Source organism: Catharus ustulatus, chromosome 6 (assembly GCF_009819885.2).
Source record: "Catharus ustulatus isolate bCatUst1 chromosome 6, bCatUst1.pri.v2, whole genome shotgun sequence".
Classification (NCBI taxonomy): Eukaryota; Metazoa; Chordata; class Aves; order Passeriformes; family Turdidae; genus Catharus; species Catharus ustulatus.
In genome coordinates this window covers 14,214,491-14,238,464 of record NC_046226.1, presented here as the reverse complement: position 1 = coordinate 14,238,464, position 23,974 = coordinate 14,214,491, and the positions used below count along the sequence as shown (strand labels likewise).

At 37.6% G+C, this 23,974-nt stretch overlaps 1 long non-coding RNA gene across 2 annotated transcripts in view; it reads left to right on the top strand.

The window, feature by feature from the left end:
* The window catches only part of LOC116998390, a 100,563-nt gene that overhangs the window by 24,669 nt on the left and 51,920 nt on the right, over nucleotides 1–23,974 (top strand). For both annotated transcript variants that reach the window (XR_004418374.2, XR_004418373.2), the window contains one exon: nucleotides 6,944–7,040. This is a non-coding gene — a long non-coding RNA (uncharacterized LOC116998390). The remainder of the gene's footprint in view (nucleotides 1–6,943; nucleotides 7,041–23,974) is intronic.

The window sequence follows — 23,974 nt, the reverse complement described above, 5'->3', positions numbered from 1 at the left end:
AGTTCTTTCAGAAAAATTGTGCTGTAGCCTGCAAAACTACTCAGCTTCTCAGTGTTTCCAGTTTCTTTCAGTGTTAAGCAGATAAACATTTGTTCTTGTTTCAGCTGAGGGAAACAGTAGATTTTGTCATTTGAATGCTACTAGCTGTGCCAAAACTCAAGGAAATTTTGCACAAAATAAGGAGAGACTCCATCTGATTCATACAGATCTGTCATGGTTGTAGGTGCTTGGGAGTCTGTCTCTGGATGGTGTTGCCCCTCATCTCATGCAGTGGCAGTAAATGATGGTGGTGGTGGTATCAGATTGACGCTGGGAAGTACCAGTAGACCCTACGGAGTATGTGACCTGAATCGGTTGCACAGACTCAAAGACTGGGGAAAGAGTGGTGATTGTCATGAAATGCTGTGACCAAAATCATCAGAAAGGTGGTAGCAGAGCTGGGACTGGAGCTCCTTTCCTGTGCTCTGCTGCCTTGGTGAGAAAACTTTGCTGTAGGATCCTGACTGTGGCTGTGACCCTTTCAGACAGAGCGTAGTTTGTCTTGTCATCAGTCGCTGAACTCAAAGGACAAGACTTAAGTGTTCATGTGGATTTGCTCTGTGAAAATGCGATGGTCCATGGTTAATTCAGGTCTTACAAAACATGTGCTGATGATCTCTGGACTTGACTTTTCCCCCCCATAAATATATAGCTCATAACTTTTCATTTCTGCTAGGTATTTTTGGAACTGAACATTTGTTTTGTGAATATGTATTGAAAAAGAATATAAGATGGCATGCAACCATTGTCAGAGCACATTCTTAAAGAGGGTGTGAATGTGTGTGTGAATGACCTTCTAACCAGATGGGTTGGAGGACCAAACTGCCTGGCTTCTGCTATTGTGTGATGATTCATGAGTCACACTAGCTCCCTCTGTGCCTCACCTCTTTCTTCCCTTTGTCCACCTCAAATATGGTTCTCCAGCAATGCTTTCTTTACAGCCTTGTGTGGCCTGAATCATAGTTTCCTGCCAAAGTGCTCTTGTAGCATAATTATACGTAAAATTTTGCATGAGTATTATATATAATTTATAACATGGCATCTTATGCAGGATTCACGTAGCTTTTAGGTAATATTGTCCTGGTTTCTTAATTCAGCTTTACTGTCACTGAAGCTTCTCTGACGCTTCTTTGTTTTGAATATTTCTGATGTGCCTGAAGTATTTTGGTACATGGTATTTAAATACAATAGGAATAATTAACAAAAATAGAATAGTGATCCTGACAATGGCACTCTCACTCCCTTTCTCCTTCAGTCAGTTTTCTAGCTATTTTTCTAAGAATTTTCTGCTTTTATGTCTACACCAAACCTGCTATCACAGAAAACTGTTGGTCAGAACTAATGAAAATGAGTTACTTAAATGAAATGTCACTTAAATGAAATGTTGCTTAAATGAAAATGAATTACTTAATAATTTCCCACTATGAATTCTTTGTATCTCGAAGGAACCCTTCATTAGGAGAGCTCACAGCTTTTGAAAGAGCAATGAATTTGTATGTCATCGCAACAGCCTGTTGAATTAAATTATTATGATGCCCATTTTACTGATGAGCAAACTGAGGGACAGAGAGAAGTAACTTGCCTGGGGCTATGTGGTAAATAAGGATTTGAAGATGTCTGACTTCTGGCTTCATCCACTTACAGTATTTTCTTTTTTTTCTACAATATTTTCTTTTTTTCCTTTGTGTGTGTGCATCTTATTTACTTAACTTTTGGGGTTTTTTAACAAGTTCCTTCTTGAAAATTGTAAATTGACCAATTACTCTAATCATTAGTTCTAAGGTTCACTTTATGTATATATATATATGTAAAAATCCACATTCTAAATGCTGGAGCTACAATGCAGTTACAATTCAGCCCAAGCTGTTGTTTGGACTAAATCTTCTTGTTAGTTAGATGTTGTGACTCTAGGAAAAGGTGACTGTTTACTTGGCATGTTCCAGTAATCTAATTGGAAAAGGGGAATTACCACTTAGAAGATGTGCAAGAGTGATGGGGAGAGAGGATCTTTAACTCATGAAGCAAAAATGAACTGAAGTTATATGTTGGAAAGTGCTGCCGTTGCTGCTGTGGAGAGAAGCTTTATTTGAAATTACAAAATGAAAATTACCGATCAATGCAGCCAGAATGGAATGATTGATACCTCAATTCTGCTTCCAGAAAATGTAACATAGCATAAAGATACACTGTTTACTTTCTTTTCAATTCCAAGTTTTTGCACATTATAATAACATATATAAGTGCACAAATGGGCATTTCCAGACGGCGCAGTTGGGAGCAGAGATGAAAAGAGCTACAAACTTCAGGCAGAGCTCAGCTGCAGTAACATTTACTTCTGGGAAAATGGTGAGATGAGTGGTCTCCTATGGCTGCAGTTGTGTTTTCCTCCACTGCAAGAGGCTATGGAACTAAGGGTCAGGAAAGAACCGTACCTGCTGTGTTCATGGACTATGTTACCTGTGCAATGACAAGGTGCAGAATGACTGCTCAGACTGTAGGACACACAGCACATCCCGGGAAATACCTAAAAGTTCACAAGTTCACTGCTTAGTTCTTTAACCATTAAGAACCTTAGTTCATCTGCTCTTGTGTCTCAATATGTTTGTGCAATAGCCAGAAGTGGAATTCCTACCATGTATATTTTCTAACAATGAGCTAAGGAAAAGAAATTTGCTCCTATCTTTTTGATGGATATTTTGATGGGTCAAGTACACAGTTTACATCATAGACATGAAGTGCTTTGCCTCATTTTGCTTAATATCTAAACCCAGTATATAAGCAAATAATAATTCTAAAGCTTGGGCCAGATTTCTGTCCTTGTGTCCTGCTTATTATTTATGATTTCCAGCTATAGCTAAGCTGCTTAAGGAATGTGCAATACTTATTTGCTTACAAATATCCAGCAAAAAACTGCACAAAACTTAGAGTCTATGTAAGAGTCAAAATTTATTTTGGCTTTTGGAGAAGCCTTGTTTGTACAACATATATATCTTTGTCTGTATTTGGCCTGCCATTACTTCAAGGAAAGAAGCTTCCTGAGAAAATATGCAAAAATGTTATTTGAGAAATTGCCTGTTCATTTTTTTTTCAATTGGAGATCACTCTATGTAGACAGGTTAAAATATTTATATAAATATTGTGATTTACAGGAATGCTTAGCTTATTGTATTTCTGCAATTAAAAGAAAAGGTCAAGTCCTGTGTGTGCTTATGTAACAGCAATAGCCCAATTCAGTTTTCTGTTAGACTTCTAACAAATTTTCACTACTGTAGTGTAATATGGCGTTTGGCCTTTTAATATCATTATAGCCTATTCATTGCCCTTCCCAGAAACTCTAATTTTCTATGACATCATGAGTGGTTGCTATGGATATGATTGCTGTGACACAAACGTGATTAGTGATTAGGACATCAGACAAAAAATGCTATGTGAAGATGAGGAGCTGTAGTCTGTTTTCATGCAAATGTCCCCAGTATAAAGTGTAGGACGAGGAATGCAGAAAATAGAATAAATAACTAGAATAGCCTCAATGAAATGTTTTACCAAGTTTTCCCTGAAGCGTCAGCAGCTCTTTAAACATGCTGGTGATGGCCCATCACAAAGCCAGATGTTACCATTTATCAAGTAAAGTAAAGAGCTCCTCCTGCTTCCACAAACTGAATATGAAATCAAATGAGAAACTGCTTCACTAACACTGGAGAAGATATAATGTAACTTTTAAGCTATCCACAGGCTTGAGAATAAAAGAAATGTCTGAAAGGAAAGTGTCGGCATTACTTGATTTGTTTTTCAAAGGCAGAACTGCAGTCGTATGTACAGACTTAAATCACTTGATGGATTGCCTTCTCCCATGTCCCTGTTACCTTCTATTCCTGTTCCATACACACATCATGTTCTTCTTAGGGAAAAAACCTAGGAAGCTAGCCTTTACCAAGCTTCCTAAAGCCCAGACTAGTAAGTGGGGACTCAGGACACAGAGCAAACACCTTGCAAGCATACTTTCTCTTCCATGACAGTCTTAAACCTGGTGAGAAAAAACCTCCAATAGCATCAATCCTCATGTTTCCTGAAATGGTGTAAAGCATGGAAATTCTACTCTTTCCAGCTCCGGCTTATATGGTCAGGAAACAGCAGTAGTAAAAGTATTCTTTTGTCATGGTATTTTACCTAAAAATGTGTAATTTCTACTCGAGTGAGGACCTGGCAATATAACTGTTGAATGATGGAGTGATGTAACTCACTGACTTTAGAATTAAGTGTAGAGTCATTCAAAGTCTTCAGATCTTAAAAAAGGCATGCACAAAATGAGAGAAGATTTGTTTATGTAGGTGTAACAGTCCTCCAAAATACCTCCAAATTGGTTTGGAGGGAGAGGTGTAGGAAAACTGATAAAGCTGGAAAAAACAGATATACTTCTGTGAATGTAAGTGCTTTAACAGGTCTGAAGGTTAAGCAGAAAACTTGAGAGTACATATTGAGGGTAATTTTTTGGTTAACTTAGTTAGGTTAACTCCAAAGAGACAATTTAGAAGAAGGGCAGTTGGGAACTGTAGTGCACTATGTGGTATTAGCAAGCAAGAGGTCATGAGATTGTTGGGTGAATGGATTTTTTTTAATGTATTGAATTTTGAGGCAAATAAGAAAAATTATATATGTCATAAAACCAGTACTGCTTCCAAACTCATGATTTTTATTACTGTATTGGACTGGATTTTAAGTTTACAGGCTTTGTTTTTTTTTATTATTTTTTTAAGCAATTTGTAGGGTTTTTTTTACGTACAAAGCCTGAGAGATCAGGGTCTGAAAAGCTGTACTGTGAAAAATGTTATCTCACTGGAAGTTATTGTTTCTGTGCTTTGTGTGTTTCAGTGTTCACTCTGGTGCATAGTGATGAATTCTATTATATTCTGGGATGGATAAAGGAGAGTTTTGTTGTGCAGTGTTAACTGTGGTGGCTACAGTGGTACCTTTGCATTTCTGGCTGTGCTGTGGCATTAGCTGGCTCCCGTCAGCATTTGGCTTAACACCCTAACGTGGGCTACAGCAGTCATTTTTGTGAGTACACAGTACAGCTGGTTTGTGCTGGGTTAGGTGTGCTGGTGGATACACTGCTGAAGTGGGGAAAATGAGTTCCCTGTTTACCCCAGCTACACAAGGATATAACCACTGTGAGGTGCAGGTAGGAGCCCTTCTGTCCCAGCGCTGCCACTAGCAGCATTTACTCCTCTGGAAACAGGACTGGTCTCCACCCCATCTGCAGCAGCTCCAAGAGGTCCCATGCACAATTTCTGTCTCTCACAGCTTCCCCCCACTCTGGTGCCTGTTGTACAATTTGAGACCAATATGTTTCAGGAGGGTGGTTGTGGAAGTGGGGGATGGGGTCGCTAAATTATGGTTGCTGTGGGAACCATAACTTTGAATTTCTTGACATCTGTCCAATGACAATCTCAACATTAACGTTGCATTAACATAGTTTTTTTGCATTTAATTAAAAAAGATGATGGCCTGGAATCTGTTAAGGAATTTAAAGCCAACATTTAAACTGTTTGCTGGGAGCAGATATGTCAAAGCCTCTGCTCTGGAAATGCTCACAAAACAGTCTGACAATGTACAATAGCCACAGAGATGAGAAATGAAAGCAAAATTTGTAACACCATTGCTTGTCTCCTTCTGGTGGCTTTGCCCATCATTCTTGCCTGCAGAAGACTGCTCTGAGTGAGTTTAAAATAACTTGGAAATTAAATAATTGTTTCCAGTTCCTCTGTATGCCATCCCCACTGCTGACCACTGGCTCACTTGTGTGTGCAGGCTGAGTTTTCTGGGGAATTGCTTCTCCGGCCTATGCTGCCATCCTGAAGCTTCCTAAGAGATTATAGCAGAAGCTTTTGTATGTATCAATATAGGGGCACAAGACAATAGTTAATGACTGCAGCATTCATCCCAATTTCTGGACTCTTAAAAATGTGTCTGGGTTTTTCCCGTAAAATTCCAGTAGACTCGTTAATTTGTTTTAATTTTGAAGGTTATGCAGAAAAAAGTGTTTATGACTGATGGGTGTCTCACCTTGAAAGGTCTGGGGGAACTAAGCTTCAGAACACTTTTTTGTACCTCATGTTATTTCAATAAGTTCAGCTATCAGACAAATAGACATATGGACTATGCTAAAGTTAGGTGCTGTAGATAGGAGAAAGATGTTCATATGGCACCCGTGTTATTTAGCCTTCTCTCATAACAGAATACCATACTGTTAAAAATTGTCTATTTTTATGTAATTCTTCCACTTATATTGAGATAAAAAAATTATTAGTTTAAGGTTGGCTCACATCATCAGAGCTTCTAAATGCTGGCAACTTCCCTACAGTCTGTTGCAGGCAAGAACTGCCAGGGAAGTTGCTTGAACACAAGCAAAAATAGGTCTTCCTGCTGAGCCACCAGCCCAGCAATGTAAGAAAGAATTTAATACCATGGCCTTAAGAAAGTTTCCGTGTTCTTCACAGACAGTCGTGCCTTCAGTAAGGTGACGGAGGGAGAATATAAAATCCCAGAGTTACTGCAAGCCTTGAAAAAGTTGTGAAAGAAGACTTGGCAGTTAGTATCTTTATGTAAAAGATTTTTGCATATAAATTGCATACGCATATGACATTTTAGCTCCAACTTTACATGTGTTTTGGAGGTTGGATGCAATCTTGTCCCTGCCTGTCTGTTTGCTTTTGCCATAACTGCATCAATATTAATCCCGTTAGTTTTTCCCTCTAGCTTTTTTCTTAATTTCCCTCTCTTCCAGTTTTGATTTAAAAACTAGTTGGTTCCTTTTATCCTAGGAAAAAAACCTAGGCATCTCTTTTCTATTTTTAAATGAATTATTGTATATAAAGCATGTATATTTCTTTTTTGTCTTTTGTAGTAGACACTCTAGTATTCGTCTGGTGACAAGAAATGGCTAGAGAGTTGATAAAATGAAGAGATATTCCTTTACTGGAGACATTTTCTCTTCTTTAAAGGTAAAGAAACATTCCTTAACTATTATTACTATTCTGTCTCCCTCTGCCTGTCTTCTTTCCCCCCCTTCATTACCATCAGAGAATCACAGGATTTACCAACTGTCTGCACACTGTATTTAAGAAAGATCACTATTCTGAGCTCAGATTTGGATGGACTGTTTAAAATGACTCATAAATTAACTCATTTTTTTGTTTGGAAATTTTCAGTGTACAGTCTAGTCTCCCTCTATTTTTGTCTCTTTATTAATAGCCCCCTGGTGACTGTATTTAATTTTTGGGGTTTCTTGTTAACTGTTCTGAAAAACAAAATCTGGCTTATCTTTGTAAACCATGTTTATAAGATGCCATGACATGGGACAGCTGCCCCGCACTGCCTGCATGACTGAGGTGGTTGTGGGCAGAACAATCTATAGTTCTTCAGCTCCATGAAACAGAATCAGAGGTATGAAATCATCACACTCACCCCAAGCAGAAATTGCAGGTTTCAACAATATTAGCTGATGAAATAAGCAATCCCTCTTTCCCTTCAGTTCCAGCAGCAGTGACTCATTTCAGTCAAGTCACTTTGACTTACCTTGCTCCTACATTGGCAGAATCGAAGCACTCTAGGAAATGCCAGCACATGAACTACATCTGTAGTGGAAGGGAGTTTTTATGCCAGAGGTCTCTCAACAAATGATTTGCAGAACTGTACCTCATTGCAAAAGTACTTTCTCTCTATCTAAATTTTTTTTGATTATTTGAAATGGTTTGAATTTTTTGTTTGGTTGGACTTTTTTCCACTAAAATTTCCCACACTAGTGATTTGTTGCAGCCGTTTTAATGAAATGAAATTTGGGGAATGTTTGAGAGCAAGGCATTATCCTTAATATCTCATACTTTCTAGCACACACAAAAAAAATTCTCTGAATGTTTTTAAGTGAAAAAATCTGATTTTCTCACAATCATTCTCATTAATTTCCTGAAGTGGACACATGATATAATTAATAACATGCACCCATGGTCCAAAATAAATGTAATTTACAACCCAACGGTTAAAATTTGCACATTTAATTTGATTCCTAAGCATATAAAAGTTGCCTCCAGTCGAATAAGAGAATGTAGTTGAACAGGAGTTGCAATGGTGCATCAAAAGCTATGACATCCCTGTTCAAATCATTTATAAACAGCAGAAGAATTTTAAGAACTGAATTACTACCTGAACTTCAAAAGAGACCATGTATTTCTATTAATATAAAGAACAATTGCGAGCTGTTAGCCGTTAAGTTATTTGAAATTGAAATTCATCAAAAGGGTGGTGGAGGAGGAATATATCTGCACTCTAATGTGAATAAAGGATCTTCTGTGTCAGGTAAAATTACTTCTGAAATAAGAGAAGTTTAAATAAACTCTAAAGTAGACATGTAACTTTACCTTGCGGGTGCCTTTCTCCCAGCCCCAGCTCAAACTCTCAGCTTTTTTGCAACTAGATCCTAAACCCAACTTTAGATAAAAATTTCTGTTTCTACAGCCTGGGTTCATTCCTGACCAAGAATTTTGTGAAACTCTTCAGCCACTAAAAAAAATAAAAATATTTGTACACCATCCTGATGATTTTTTAAAATGAAAAATCTAACTCTATTAGAAATGCATAGTATTTATTTTCCTTAAAATAGGAATTATTGTGTGGAAAGGGGAGATGCCATATGTGGAGGCTCTGTTACTCATCACCATGGAACTCCAGCCTGACTCTTTCTGCAGGTCTCATCTCTTTGCTGTGGAACACAGGGCTGATGTTTTCCTCTGTAAACAGATATGCTCAAATACATTACACTACTCAGCAGAAATCTCTGACATTACCTTTTTACCTCTTTTTAGCAGGTTCAAAATATGAATAAGGGCCAATGCTCTGAATTGGAATTTCTTCTGCAGTTTTGCTTTCATGGAGTTGTAGCAAGCAATGGATAATTTTGCTTTGTGTGTGTATGCCAGGAGCAGTGCTGGTATTTCAGAGTAACCAATGTCCCTGGGACTCAGGCAGTGATGTTGGGCTGAAAGGACAAATTGCTACATGCAATTTGGCAACCTATTTAAGGGGTAAAATAAGCAACTTTTAGCATGATTATACACCAGATCTGTTTTACTAATTGCTATTTGACTAAAAGCTGTTTTTTTCCAAAGCCCCTGGAGCCGTTATGCACAGCAAAGGAAAGTAATAATGAAAGAAAGCTTGATATTCTACATATGAGCAGCAGATTGTGTAAATCCAGCCTTCCGATTCCGATATTAGCTAACCATGCTACTAATATTGCCACACACTGATTCAGGATAAAATGCAGCAAAATAAGGCAGTTTGAAAAAGTCCTTCCTGTTCTATGTGGAGACATAATGAATTTAGCAATAGTGGTGTGATTAGGATATTTTAAATCCAAATTAATTCAATTTATTTTACTGACCATTTCTCTTTACTTTCAAGTGCTGAAAACTCAAAGGTTTATTCACTCTCTAATTCTCTGTAGGATCAGCCAGGGATGGGGGAAAAGATTCTGTTATATGAAGGAAATTCAAGTGTATGAGTCTTCTTTCAGAAAGAGGGGAGAAAAAAAGACAGAATCAAAGCAAATAAAATCCAGATCAGCTTTTTTTTTTCATTCATTTAGATTTCTCCCAGACTGGCAGCTCTGGATGCAAGGTGAGATGAGCATTCTGTGTCATGAAACTATGGTCACTTTGACTGATGAAGAAAATCATTGAAATTTATTTCATGTTTGATACGGGACAAGTATCAAGCTAAAATATTTTATTTTACAATATGAGATCTGAAGTTGCATGTGAAAAAGAAAAGGAAACAGAGAAAGAAGCGTAAAAAATAAAAAGAGGAAGAGGGGAGGGGGGAAGGCTGTACTAAAACTGCAGTCTTAGCCCTCTAAACCCTTTTGCTTCTCTGATTGATACTTTTCAATTATACCTTCCCATTTCACTGACATTTGAAATGCTATTTTTTTTCTAGTGATAACTTCAAATGCTTAAGTTCCAACAGCACCAGTAACCCTGTTTAGCTGTAGTAGTAAATTGGTTCCTTGTACAACATAATGGCAGTGACAGCCTTTTGCTAGGGAAATGAGTTCTCCAATGGGACATGCCTATGATAAGACGTCCGGTTTTGAAATTGTATTTCTTTGTATCAGAATTAAATCTGGACTTTATATTTCTTTGCTGCCACTGCTCTGTAGCTGGTCCCTATACAGTACGACCAAAGACTGACAAGTAATGCTTACACAGGAACCCTTTCACTTAAATTGGATTTGTCCTTTTATGTTTCCTCCTATTATTAGCTATTAAAATCTCTCAAACCCTTTTTTTAAACAGTGATAGGGTTTGGCAAACCTGAAACTCACTGACTTGGAGGAGAAAAAAAGAAGTGTTCTACTATTAAGAGCAGTAATTTCCTTCCCTGGGTAAAATTAACTCACATTTAGTAAAATACAGTATTGATTCCCTGTGTTATATGGTAAGATATACAGAGTATCTTCATTGTGTTGAGAAAGGTCAGGATTTGAATCTATTATATTGGGACAGCTAAAGGCCTTTTAAAAAGGATACCAAAGAAAACACAAATCAGTGCCACTCCTGGGTATCTTTAGAAAATCCAAGCCTTCTTTCTTCTGTCTGTCATATTGCATTTCTTAGAGTCTTTAATGGTTAAAACAAAAGTAATGTGGCTCCTGTGATGCTTGATTTGCATTGGTACCTGACAGTACCATAAGTGTGTGCACTTAGTGTATTATTACTGTTTGCTGTAATGGAATAGCACAATGGAGGTCACTAGGAGATCATCAGTATATATAATTTCATTTTAACCTTAGGTTTACATTATCACTTAAATAACAAAATAATAATCAGTCTGTGGGAAAGGGCAATTCTTTTTCCATTTCTTGCAGTAAAAAATTAACTCAATGTGATTCCTATATTAGTCTCAATACTGATAGCAATTCCATCCTATTTTTCTTCAAAGAAACACGCCTGGCAAACTTAGGAGAGAAACTGCTTGGAACTACAGAGATGTTCAGAAAGAAAAAAAAAATAGAATTCAGCAATGTCCTCTGACTTATTTCTGATTTCATTTCAGTATGGGATGTATTCACAGTAGAAAATACAGACAAGGATGCTTTTTGACTAAGAGGCACATCTTGAAAAGGCTATTGGACTTGTACATATACAGATGATCTATACAGCATTTATGTCTGATTTGAGAAGACTGCAATTTTTTGCCTTCAATTGCCGTCAGGGATTCATAACAGTGGTCAAGATTATACTTTTCCTTGGTGTGGTAAAAATTCCATTGCACCTATTAAATCATTACATTTTATTTAACTGTATTTTATCAAATGATTAAATTTACTGTGTAAGAAGGGTTTGGACATTTAATTGATATATATATATTTATATATATATATTATATATATATAAATATATAAATATATATATTTATAATATATAATAAATATATATAAATATATTATATATATGTATATATATATATAATATATATATATATAATATTGATATAAACATTGATCAGAATATAACTTTTACAGCCTCTGTCTGTGTTTTCTAAATGTCATTAATAATCAGAAATGTTGAATACAGAAGGGCAAGTTAAATCCTGTCATTGAAACAGCAAACAGCTTTAGTCAAATGTATTGGCACAGAATTAAAAATGCATCAAGCATGTATTTGTCTTCTCGATGGGAAGCCCTTATTAATAGTTTGAAGAGGAGAAAGCTTAGCCTTATGCAACAAGCACTGTAGTAGGTTGGTTTTTTTTAAAATATATTTTAATGTGTGAAATTGCAGGATGCCAAGGTTGCCATTAAACCTCCTTTCTTATTCCAGTAATTTTCCCACTTAGATTCATTCTTTCCTTTCACAAAAAAGCACTTCATAGTGGTCACAGCAGAAATGCAGTGATACTGAGCACAGTGCAAGGTTAATTACTACTCCACTGTCAAAATATTGGACATAACTACAAGGACATGAGCGGCTCACTTCTCTGAGAAATCTTTCCCTTTCTCTCTTGTGAGCAGGGATTTTCTAAGGAAGTGTATGTGCTTTATTCAGAATTTTAGTAGAAATGATTTATAGACAGGCTATTTTAGAAGAACCCACTCTTTTGATTCTGACCCAGTAGAGAAGAGTAGCATGAACCCATAAAAAAATTGCATTCTCTCTAGACCTGTGGACATAACTCCCACCCCAGGGATCCCTTTGAAAATAAATCAGATGAATTGTCTGTGTTCAAAACTTTGTTTTGGCTTCTGACTCTGGACATTGAAAGGCAAGTGTTTGTCTTCAATGCTGCTACTCTTCCCTATTCAGCCAAGATGTGGGAGGCTTGACAAACTTGGAAAATGGCTTTTTTGTATTTAGGAATAAACCATATCTAATTAAATTTTAGAATGAAATTAAGGGAAATCAGGTGCCTCAGTCTCTGTTTAGTAGCCATGGGCTGGTAGGTTGGAGTACCTTGAAGTCCATACTCGAAACCTACAAAACAGAACAAATGTGATCTTGTTATCTCATTCACAAATCTGATCAAACTGCTGTAATAAAGAGTGTGTATGAATCTTTCCTAGGCTTAAAATTTCTAGCAAGTGCTCAAGACTTCTTCTTCTATATATGTTGACAGAGTAGCCAAAAGCAAAACCTGACCAACACTGCTCTGGACTTCAATCTCCTCTTGTGATCCAGCCCACTGATGCCCCTCAGCAGGGTTAAATAACTCTCTTGCTAGGAGGTCAAGATCAGTCCACTCCTATATTTCACTAAGACCATCTTGTGTTGTCATTTGTCCTTTTTGACAGCCAGCTGCTGTCACTTGATCATATTATCATGATCCTTTTGCTGATACTTCCTGGCGAGTGTGCTCTTTTCTCCAGCTGCTGTTCCAGCCCAGATCATTTCCACCACTTGACACAATGGCTGTGAAAGATTTCCCATAGCAAGCCCAGTCCTGGAAAACAGGTCCTTGTATTAACATCCTTCACCAAAACTCTCAGCTTCAGGCATGGCATTTCTGATCAGGCAATACAAAGATTTTGCATGGGCTGTGAGGTCTTCCAAGGCTGCTTTGGGTGTTTGTTGAAAAGGAAAGATGTGACCCACTAAGGTGTGTCCAGAGTTTATTTGAACTCTTTCTGCAGTTGGAATGGGAAATGGGCTGAATAAATAGAGATGAAGCTGAGGAGAAAACTGAAAGAATAAGTGTGGGAAACGTCTTGTGCTTTGCCATGCTTTCATACAACACACATATTGCTACTACTCTTTTAAAATTGTTTTTTAAAATATGTTTATGACATTATAGTGTGAGTGAGAACAAAGCACTCTAAATTAACAGTGTAAGTAAAAATAATTAAGAAGCTGGCCACATGCCTGCTAATAATCTCAATCAAATTTGCAAATTGCCATTAAAACAAAACAAAACCATAAAATCCCCCTAAACCCCTAAATCCATCATAACTCATGATCTTATACACACCTAATGCATCTTCCAGCCTGCTTGGAGACCTGAGGCTCTTCACACAAGTGATGCTGTGAGCAATTTCTTCACTGGTGGTTCTCATTTGGCAGACAACTGACTTTTACTTTTACTTTGTGTCCTTTAGTAGAATTTAGAGGTTAGAGAAATGAGAAGAAGGGTGGGTTTTTGAATAGTCTTTAAAGGCCTTGGTGAGTTAAAATCTGCACCTTAAGTTAAACCCAAAAGGAGTATGGCATCCTGCTTATCCTGGTAACCATATTTATTACAGGGTTTTTTGGACCAGAAGAGCTAATGTGTGATGGCATTCTGCACCAAGCTATAGTCTTCTTTGGGATGTACCTTTAAAAATTCTTCATGGTTTTCCTGATGCTTTATCCCCTTCCTGTTATTAATGGACAACCAGGGTATGGAGACTAAGAAATGTGCCATTGTCCAGGGCCTGATTTTGTATTCAAACCTGCCTTACCTGTCTTAATCAGCAGCTTGGATTTTAAATAGCTGGCTTTCTGACTCTCTTCTAGCTGTGTACACATGGCATTTTCTTTTAGTTGAGGCTTATTGTCAGGTGGCTTTTTCTCCCCTGTAAAAAAAATCGATACAATTTGAATTTTTCTACCCAGACTGAATCCTTGGTAAATTGTTGTGGATGGTTATTGATTTCTTATATCTGCGAGGTTTTTTTTTTTTTTTTTTTTTTAACTAGCATTAAGGTAAACAGAAGTCTTATTGTGTTCATTTTACAGGATAACACTTATCTAGACAAAAGAACACATAAGCACAGGGCTTACCAATAGGTAAGATGCAGCAAGTCACTTCCAAAAACAGAAAATAAGAAGAACAAAACTTTTCCTTTGCTGAGCAGAATGGGAAGATTGCTTTCTTGTCACAAATTTTGATTGAATTGAGTCTGTGCTTTTGGAATGGGTTTACTGATAGAGCAAGAAACATCATTTAACTATTTCTTACACTTTCATGCCCACAGAAAACACAGAAAAGGCAGAAAAGGTCTTAAATGAGGACTGTGACTCTTTCCTTACCCCACTGAATCTGGTGAGGGAAAGGATGAGAAACATATCTGTCTTACAAGATATCAGGTTGATTCTTCATCTTTAGTTCTAAACTGCCTCCAAAATATAAAGGAGACTCTGAAGGTAAGTGGAGCAGCCATTTCTAGACCACAAGGAAATAGAAAGCTGAGGAATACTGTGGAGTTTGTGAAGTCTCCACCCATACAAAAACACACAAGTATTTCCAGTGTTCCCTGAGGCTTCCAACCTTTGGGATCAAAATATTACAAGCAGGTATTGCAATTCCATACTGAGGTACATAATAATAATAATAATAATAATAATAATAAATAATAGCAATCACTTTGAAAAAGTGGAATGAAGGGGAAGGTAATGAATTCCATCAGAAAAATGAATGGATAATGTCGACTTCCTGGGACAAAGAACAGTCCTAGGGAACGTGTGACCCCAGAAGTGACTTGAACATTGGGAACACTGATTTTCAGTGACAAGCGTTCTGAACTCCAACATTTCTCTTTCAAAAATGTTGATATTTAGCTTTTATAAGGCATGACTGTTTTAGGGTCATGTCATAACCCAGAACTACTGTGGGGAAAATTGGAGAATTTGAGTTAATTATTGCTGAATGAGATGCCAAACCATAATAGGAATCCACAGGACAATGTATTGAAATGTTTGTTTCTTTTTTTTTTTTTTCTCTGTCTCTCTCTCTCTTTTTTTTTTGTGGGGTTTTTTTTGTGTTTTTTTTGCATTCATTCTTTTTTGCCTCCCTGTGGAGTATTCAGTTCCTAGGGTGGCCTGAGGAGAGATCAGTGATGCTGTGCTTTGTAGTCTATTACAGCACAGCTGTTCATCAATTAGAATGGAGAAAATAATCCTGCTGCTTTAGAATAGCATGATGTGCCTTCTATGTTATCAGGCAAAATGCAAACTGGATACATGAAACCCATGCAGTGAGGCTGCCAGTGTGAGGGGGAACCTCTGACTCAAAAAAGTTCTCCTTTATTATTCTCATTTTGTCTCCTAGTATAAACCTATAATTGCAAACTTGAGCACCCACTCTACCTTATGAAATGAAGGAGCACCCACAGTTGCCCTGCAGGAGCCAGCAGAGCAATTAGTGAATCACAGGTCAAGAATAAAGCTAAGACATGTGAATCTGCTATGCTTATATGGTGTCTCTACACTGCTTTCTTTCTTTCTTTTTTTTTCTTCCTTTTCCATCAGGCTTTCTTTTCTTGTAATAGCAGAGGAATGTGTGCTGAAAAGCAGATAGTTAGTGCCACTTTGCCGCCATATGCTTTTATATTTGGAAATTTGCATAAACAGCAAAACATTAAAACAGGATTTATACCCCCCCTCAAAAATAGAAAATATATGCAGAACTTTCAAAAGGAAACCATGGGAGTTAAGTTAAAAAGCTCCAGCCCTAAATCCCATTAATTGGAAACAGTGTATTTTATTTGTATTCATGACATGTATCTATTATGCAGACTGTCTAGTGTACAGCATACAGTTTTTATGGGGGCTAAGGAGCCCTGCTCATGGGCAATGGTCTGGATTTCTGTTGTAATTCCTGATGTGTCGAGCAGACATCCAGAACAGCAACTGCATTAAAAACCTGAGAGTAGGAGAGAGATGGACCATGGCTGAAGCAGAATCAATCCTCTCTGCTCTACCACAAACACGTTGGCACATGCCAGTCCCAGTTGCATTCATACTTCATGGAAGCAAAAAAATATACCTTGGGATCCACTAAATCAATCCTCAAGGTGTAAAAGAGTGATACAGGTTAAAATTTCCTTCTAAAGTTTGTGGTTTTCCCCTCTGATTAATGTTCCTGCAGAGAAGACACACTGGTATTACAAAGAGGCTGCATCACGCCTGCTTGTGGGCTGGTGCTGCAGGTCTGGCTTGAGCTGTGGGTGAGTGTTGGAACCCTTGAAACTGAGGATTTGGGATTTTCTGTGCTGACAGGCACTGACCCTCAAGAAAACACTGCTTTGGACCTGAGGCCTTGGAGAAGGTTTCTGAAATTGAATTATAGAACTATAATTCAATTATAGAACTAGAATCACTGGTGTGTAGTTTGCATAGAAATGTGTAATATCACATGGTGGAAAATTTGCAATTTAAGGTTTTAGAACATAGCAATATATAGAAGGCAAGATGGAGGTTTTGGGGTGGAGGTTTCTTTCTTCTTCACCTTCTTCTTTAGGGTTCTAGGTGATACTTTTGTAATTGGATGGAAAATTCTGCATTGAAGGTCATGGGTGTTTGGTTATTGGGGAAAAAGTAAAAAATTATTTAGGTGTCCGTTCTTAGTTTGAGATTAAAAGGCTTTGTAGAGAGAGAGATACATCACCAGTTTTAGCTTGATAGCTAGAAGTACTGTAGCACTCACTTTACTATAGATAAGAATTAATAAATATCTGAGTACAAACACAATATACTGTCTCTCAAGCTTTTAATCCCAACTCTGGCAGAGAAAAAAGAAAACAAAACGTGATAGGTGAGCAGCTTTGGAAACCCACTGAGACCAGCAGCTCCTGGCAAGGCCATGCTCTGGGGTTCTGAGTGGCAGCAAAGCTTGAGGTTCTACTGAGATTGCTGCTGCCTTTTCCACTGCCTCCTTCCCCTCTGCGCTGCTGTAGGCATCACCAGGCCAGGCTCTCCTCTCCAGCCTGCACCCTTGCCTTCCTGTCTACATACTGACAGAAATAAATAAGAACAGCCTGGACAAATTAATTAGGGAGGGGACCACCTCTGCTTGTCACAAGTGGTTAACAGCTGCAGGATATGCTCTGTTCACTGCATTTTGACATGAATCAAAGCCGCCTATCTCCAGCTTTCAGATATGGTAAGTAAAAGTGGCCTTCTGCTTCTGAAGGGTGCAAACAGAGAGGTGACTTCAGCCAAGGGAAAGTCTCACTTTATCTGAATTTTACCTAGAAACAAAATGCAAGATTTTGCTGTTCATACTTAAACCCATTTTATTAATTGGTCTGAGCTAGTGTTCTGCCTTAACAATAAACTAAGGAGTACATGGATATGGGCTTGTGGTGGTCTCTCTTTTATTGGGAAGGTCACAGAAGAACATTTATGTCAGAGAATATTCACCTGCCCAAATACAGAAGCAGGGAGGCCCTTCTGGTCACAGTGTCACCTGTATGGGCACCGTAAATTGGCTTGCAAACTTTTATCATCTTGCACTATTTCAAGTATCTGAAATTTTCCTTTTCTTTCCCATCAGATTCAAATTTGAATTTACCATCTTGCTCTTCTCACATGTGCAATTAGACCTGTGAAAGTATTTATGGTTTTTCTTGTTTCTTTCTTCCCAGTACTCCTGCTGTTGCATCTTTCACAAACATTTGTTTTAATTTCTCACTCTAGAAAGCCAACACACTCCTTAAAAGCAAAGGTACTGGAACAGAGACTGTGCTCCATTCATTTACTTTAGCAATTAAAATGTAAGCCATTTATTATTCATAATGTCTTATGTACTACTGACTATTGCTGTATAGATGCTAAATGTAAGGAAATTGTAATATGAGGCATTAAGTGATACAAGATCCTCCTACAGCATTGCTTCTGCTCAGTCTTGGACCAGAAGTGGCTGAAAGGCAGTCATTTTGGGTGCAAAGTAGATAGCATATAGATTAATAATGAACAATTTTGAATGGCTAATCCATGCAATGCAGTTGTATTAATCTTTCTCTCTTTTTTAAAAATAGTCTTTTATTTGCCCTTTTGTGTTGGGTCCTGTGAACAGAATCCTAGATTTTCAGATGCAGTTGATATGTGGACATCTAAAAATTTTGTTTAGGAGTAATAATTGGCTTGTAAACAGCTACTTGAAAACCTGTGCTTTTCATATAGGCCAGCTTTTGTGTAATCTATAAAAATTCTCCATACTGCAGCTATAGCTTTAGTTTCAGCCATCCAAATCCCTTGTGTCCTCACATGGGACAAAGGGTGCTCAGCTGGGCACCATATGCAGATGCAGCTCTTCATTTCCAGCCCATGCTTGATATTGAGACAATAAAAAGTCAGTGAAGGATTTTGCAATTGCCTCTCAGTGTAGCTGGAGCCTCAGCTGTGTATGTGACAGTTTAACTTATCTTCCCTTTCTGGGATGGCTCTTATGCCACCATAGTAGTGAGCAAACATGGGAATGATGAAGAAGATTAGGAATGATTGCAAATGTGGCAACTCTACTTGTAGGTGAGTCAATGTGAATCTTGTGGTTTATGTTCATGCTGATGAAAACACACTTTATTCCTGGTAAAGTATGCTTTCCCTAAAATCTCCACTTACTTTCTTTTTTGTTCTCAAATTATAATTGCTCTCCTTGCAGAATTATGTTGTGGAGAAGGAAGATGTTCAGGAAGCCTCTGCTCTTTTGGTGTAATGTTGAGGGTGGTATATGCAGGAAGTATTTATATATTCAAACCTCTGCCTCAATAAACAGAAGAAATTAATGTGTTACCTTAGTCTCTCACTCTATTTCTTACACTAAAGTTTATTTAGAAAGGAGAGGCTTAATTCACAAATGAAACTAATTTGGCAGTCCTTCATTAATTCCAAGTTAATGTCTGTCAAAGCTGCAGTATAGCAACAGTTCAGCATGACTGGCATCAACTGCTCAGAGAAAGCCCTTCACTGGAATAACACATGGATTGAACTTTGACATTGAGACACATAGTTGAGAAGAATGTGAGAAGAGGGACAACACTGGTCCCTATAGATGGTACTGTTCCCGCTGTTCTCCTCAATAAAAAAAAATTCCTACTAGTTAAAATTTCCAAAAGTTTTGTAAAAATAAAAAATAAAAGTGTCCCTAGGAGTTGAGACACATTGAATTTTATGTAAGCTATTTCTTAAATATGGAAAGATATACTGGGTAAATTGAACAAATGTAAGCCACTGAAATCTTACTAACCAGCTAAAACTTACCAAAAGATCCAGAATTCTTCTGTTTAAAGGCAGGTTTTGAAGAACACTGCAGTCCTGGGAGGTCTGTGGATCTCTGAAACCAAGGATACCTTTTCATAAGTATTTAATGATTGGAGACCAGCATTTGGAAATGCAAAATACTGTTGTATTGGTAGAGAGAATGAACGTTTACGACATCACTATTAAATGAACTGTTAAAAATCCCTTTATTTACAGGCAAGAGAAACACTTGAAGTACTTAGATTTAATTGTTCTTAAAGCTGAGCTTATTTATGCTTAAGCACTTTCTACAATCAAGGTGAAGAACCTGACCACAAGCTTTTTAAATTCAAGGGAAATTTAACCACTCACAGAAAGCTGGAAAAATGGCTATCATATTTTCATGCACATGACACTTACCTCAGGCAATTTGCATCCTCTTAAATGTTGTGAGGCTTAAAAATACATTTTCAGATAGCCTACACATACTTGGCTGCTTCTGGGCATGGGACCTGGAGAAAAGGTCTGTGGATCTGTGGTAAACCTGCCCTTGCTACACCCATGTACTTCTGCTGAGGCAGAATCTGTTTCCTTAACAGATAATGTGTGGTTGAGATGTGGTAAATTAATTACAGTTTTTGGGAGAAAATAAAGAAGGTAGAATGTGTGTGTAGATTTGCAGAAATTTGTTATTTATTTGTAACTGTAGGAGACCTCAGCTGTGTTTTTCACCTCAGCGTGGAAGCATTTTGATCAAAAGCCCAGTGCAACAGAGATAAAGAACTTGCATGACAGATACTTTTTGAAATGGAAGCAAAACATGTGGTATTTGTAGCCTGGCAATGCTGAAAAGAAATATGTAAGATTAAAACAAGCAAGTCCAAGTGTGTTTTCTCAGTAGATAGATATATACATATATACTTAATTTAATGCATCAGCTTTGGTTGGTCTATTTCTCATTCCTCCCCCTCCCCCCTTTTTTTAAAGCATATAAATTCCAACCATGTTTTGTGTGAAGGGTCTCAGTGCATACTGACATTGTGAGTGTCAGCTCCAGATCACTTTAATCAGAGAGTGGATATGCATGATAAAACGGATAAGGGACTTTAATCAAAAAATCCGCTGGTCTGGAAACGTGACGCACTCCGCCAAACACACTTCATCCCACTTTTCTTGTGCCACTGCCAAGATTTTTATTTCATGAATATGCATTGGACATGATATTACATTAAAATGTGACATTGTTGTGTAGTGGTAGGGATTTAGAATTAGAATAAATAAATAAATAAATAGACTTCTGTAAAGTTTTTGTAATTGAACATTAGTATCATGTTGTGATTTTACATACATTTCTTCACCTACCCCCACCCTTTTCCTTCTCTCCAAATTTATTTTTGAATTGCATATTGCATTCATTCCTTTCTGCTTAATAAGAAAAACAACAGCAGCAGAAGGATGCTTTATTTAACTTTTACCTATAAGCATAATGTATAGAGTTCTCACCAAGGAATTCTATTTTTGCATACAAAATACATGTCTGTGGCTCTGTGGCTTGGGGCACTTTTGCTTCTACAGCAAGAAATGACTCCTTTGCACAGAGCCTACTCCAAAGTCTATTATTCTGTATGCAAAGGCTCCCTCTGAATTTCTCAGGATTTAGATCATGTACCTAATAAACTGAGAAATCCTTTGTTTCCCCCTAATTTTGCTATGTTATTTTGTTTCCTGGAAATTGTTGAGCATTATAAAAGTGATGTATGGAAATTTGCATCATTAAGTCTGTGCTAGTCTCAATTTTAGATTTGTACAGTTTCATGTGCTTGGGCCAATCAGCTTTGAGTCAGAACATGTAAGCATTTCTACATCTGTCTCTTTGAAAACCCCCACACCACGATTTCTGAGAACAGATCTCTCAGACAATATACTTTGAAACACACACCCTAGCATGTGGTGAAGCATTCATCAGACTAAAGATGAATGTGTTTGCTGTTGTACAGTTTCTCTGCCACAAGTACATACAGGGCGGCACTTGAGGAAACCAAACTCGTCTAAATTGAATGGTTTGCATCTGAAAAAAAGCAAGGACCTGGTCCAAGTATATACAAAACTGTTAAATTCAGTGAAGCTGTGCAGAATTGCACAAAGCATTTGCCCTTAAGTAGGCAAATATATGTTACTACTACAATACTGTTGAGTGTCTGTGTGGGATATCTAGGGTGGATAATGGCTAGGTATGAGTCACAGAATGAATTTCTTTCCTTCTTGTCCCCTGACCTAGATGCTTTTGGTTAAAGGAGAGAGTGGTACTGCCCTCTTTTCATTAGTGACTTGAAATCTCTAAGTAAAAAAGTGTTGAGCAGTTAGGGAGTTGTGTTCTTCTTAAGCTGAGGATAAGAATGAAAGTTCTTTATTTGCTAACCGAGGATTGTTGTGTATCAGTTGTTCATTGAGGACCTCTTCTTGTAATGGATGCATTCTGAGACTAATTTTAATTAAAGCCAAACAAACAAAAATTGTAATTACCTGACTAATGATCTGGAGCACCAATATTTCATAACCTGTGTTATTCAAATGTACAGAGGCTGTATAAAGCCTGAGTGGTGTAGAAGGTTTCTAAGTGATAACCACACGGAGAATGTGGTCTCAGTTGTTAGCTGTGCTTCAAACTTTTGAAAGAGAGAAAAGAACAGTGATTGTTGGATGAGCTGTCACTGACAAGGGCAAAAAATATTGAAGATAAAATTCAGAGCTCTTTAAACTACTTCTGCACTAAAGTTATGGTCATTTCAAATAGAATTTCCTTTATGAGACTCAATTTCACCAGAATTTATACCTGCTATACATACACATCTTCTGCAGGTGAGACCAGAGAAAGCTTGACATTGAGTCCCACATCCTAATCAGAAAAGGAAATCTACAACTTAAGTTTTCAAAAATTTTATAAGCACTTAGGGTTAGATTTTAGTCCCACCACAGAACTCTCTGAGCTGGCCAGTGTGTACCAGGGAGCTCAACACTTCCCCTTTCTGCAGAGTTCATTTCATAGTGCTGGGAGGGCCAAGAAGGAGAGCAGTAGGGGGACCTGTTTGTCCACTTATTGCCAATTTGGGGTGTTTTGTGGAACCAACTGGCCTCAAACCTCATCCTGATACTTTTCCTAAGTTGATCTTGCAAAACTGCCATGGGCAGCAGAGTACAAATTTTCCCCCAGGATATTTCTATTGTGCTTGTGTTGTTCCCTGCCACTGGCAGAAGAATTCTTATGCATCAGCAGGGCTTAGTGTCCTTCTTCCTTTCTTTAGAACTGGACAACCACACTCTTTCTGAAGAACCTTATGCCTTCATGCTATGACTCTTGAGTGCAGTGGGATTTATTTAAATTAAAGGATTTGCATTGTGTTCTTAAAGCCTCAGAGGCCTTACTGAGGCCTTACTGACAGTACTTTTCCACTCATAACCAAACCTGTTGTTTTTATTGTCTGTCCTTTTCTCTTTTAAATTGTACTTTTGTAAAAACAACTTTTTATTCAATGCACAGCTTTGTATGGTTGTAACCATTGACAGACAAACTCTATTTCTGGGACAGGCACAAACTAGGTTTACTACAGCTCCTTTGATTTCTGAGCTCACTCAACACTGTTCTTCATCAAAAGCCTAATTCAAACCCTTCTCACTATTTTTGTCCAACTCCTAGAATCCACTACCCTCTCAGACAGCTAAAACACCATAGTTATAGCATCCATGCATCTTTGAGACTGCCCACCTCACGTACAGGCCATGTAACAAGGCAGCTGGACATGTGGGTGAAGTCCTATCCCAGCAGAGCAAGAGGGGTGCACTTCTGGGTAGATTTCAAAAGAAAAATCACACCTATGGCACAATCAAATAGTCAAACAGTTAATAGAATAGAAACATCTAATATAAGGGACAATGACTTCAATGGAACAATATTCCTGTAGATTATGGATATGTACTCATAGAAGAGCTTTTAGTGGGTGATAGAGATATCTGCAAAGACAGACATCAGTCAGAACTGCCTAATGTAGAATGAAACATCCCCAAAGGAAATTACCATTACAAAAACTATTATTTAATATTAAAGGTAATTGTAACACAAGGGCATGACTCATATCCTTGTGTTACAATTAACTTAATATTAAATGATAGTTTTCTGAATGGTAATGAGGGGAAGTTAAACCTGACACTCTGTCCTTAACCCTTGCTACCGTGCCTGACTATTAATATGACTAAGAGGTGTCTGTACAGTCTGTCATTTACTCATGTCACCTGTTAGTCATGATGAAGTGTGGAAGGTAGAATTATAATACCAGCTTTTACAATTAATTGGAGAATGCTCATTTTGTGGACTGTTATACAGGATAACTGACCTTTACAACCATCACAGCAGAGAGCTGATGTATTATATTGATAATGAGCACTTTAGTATG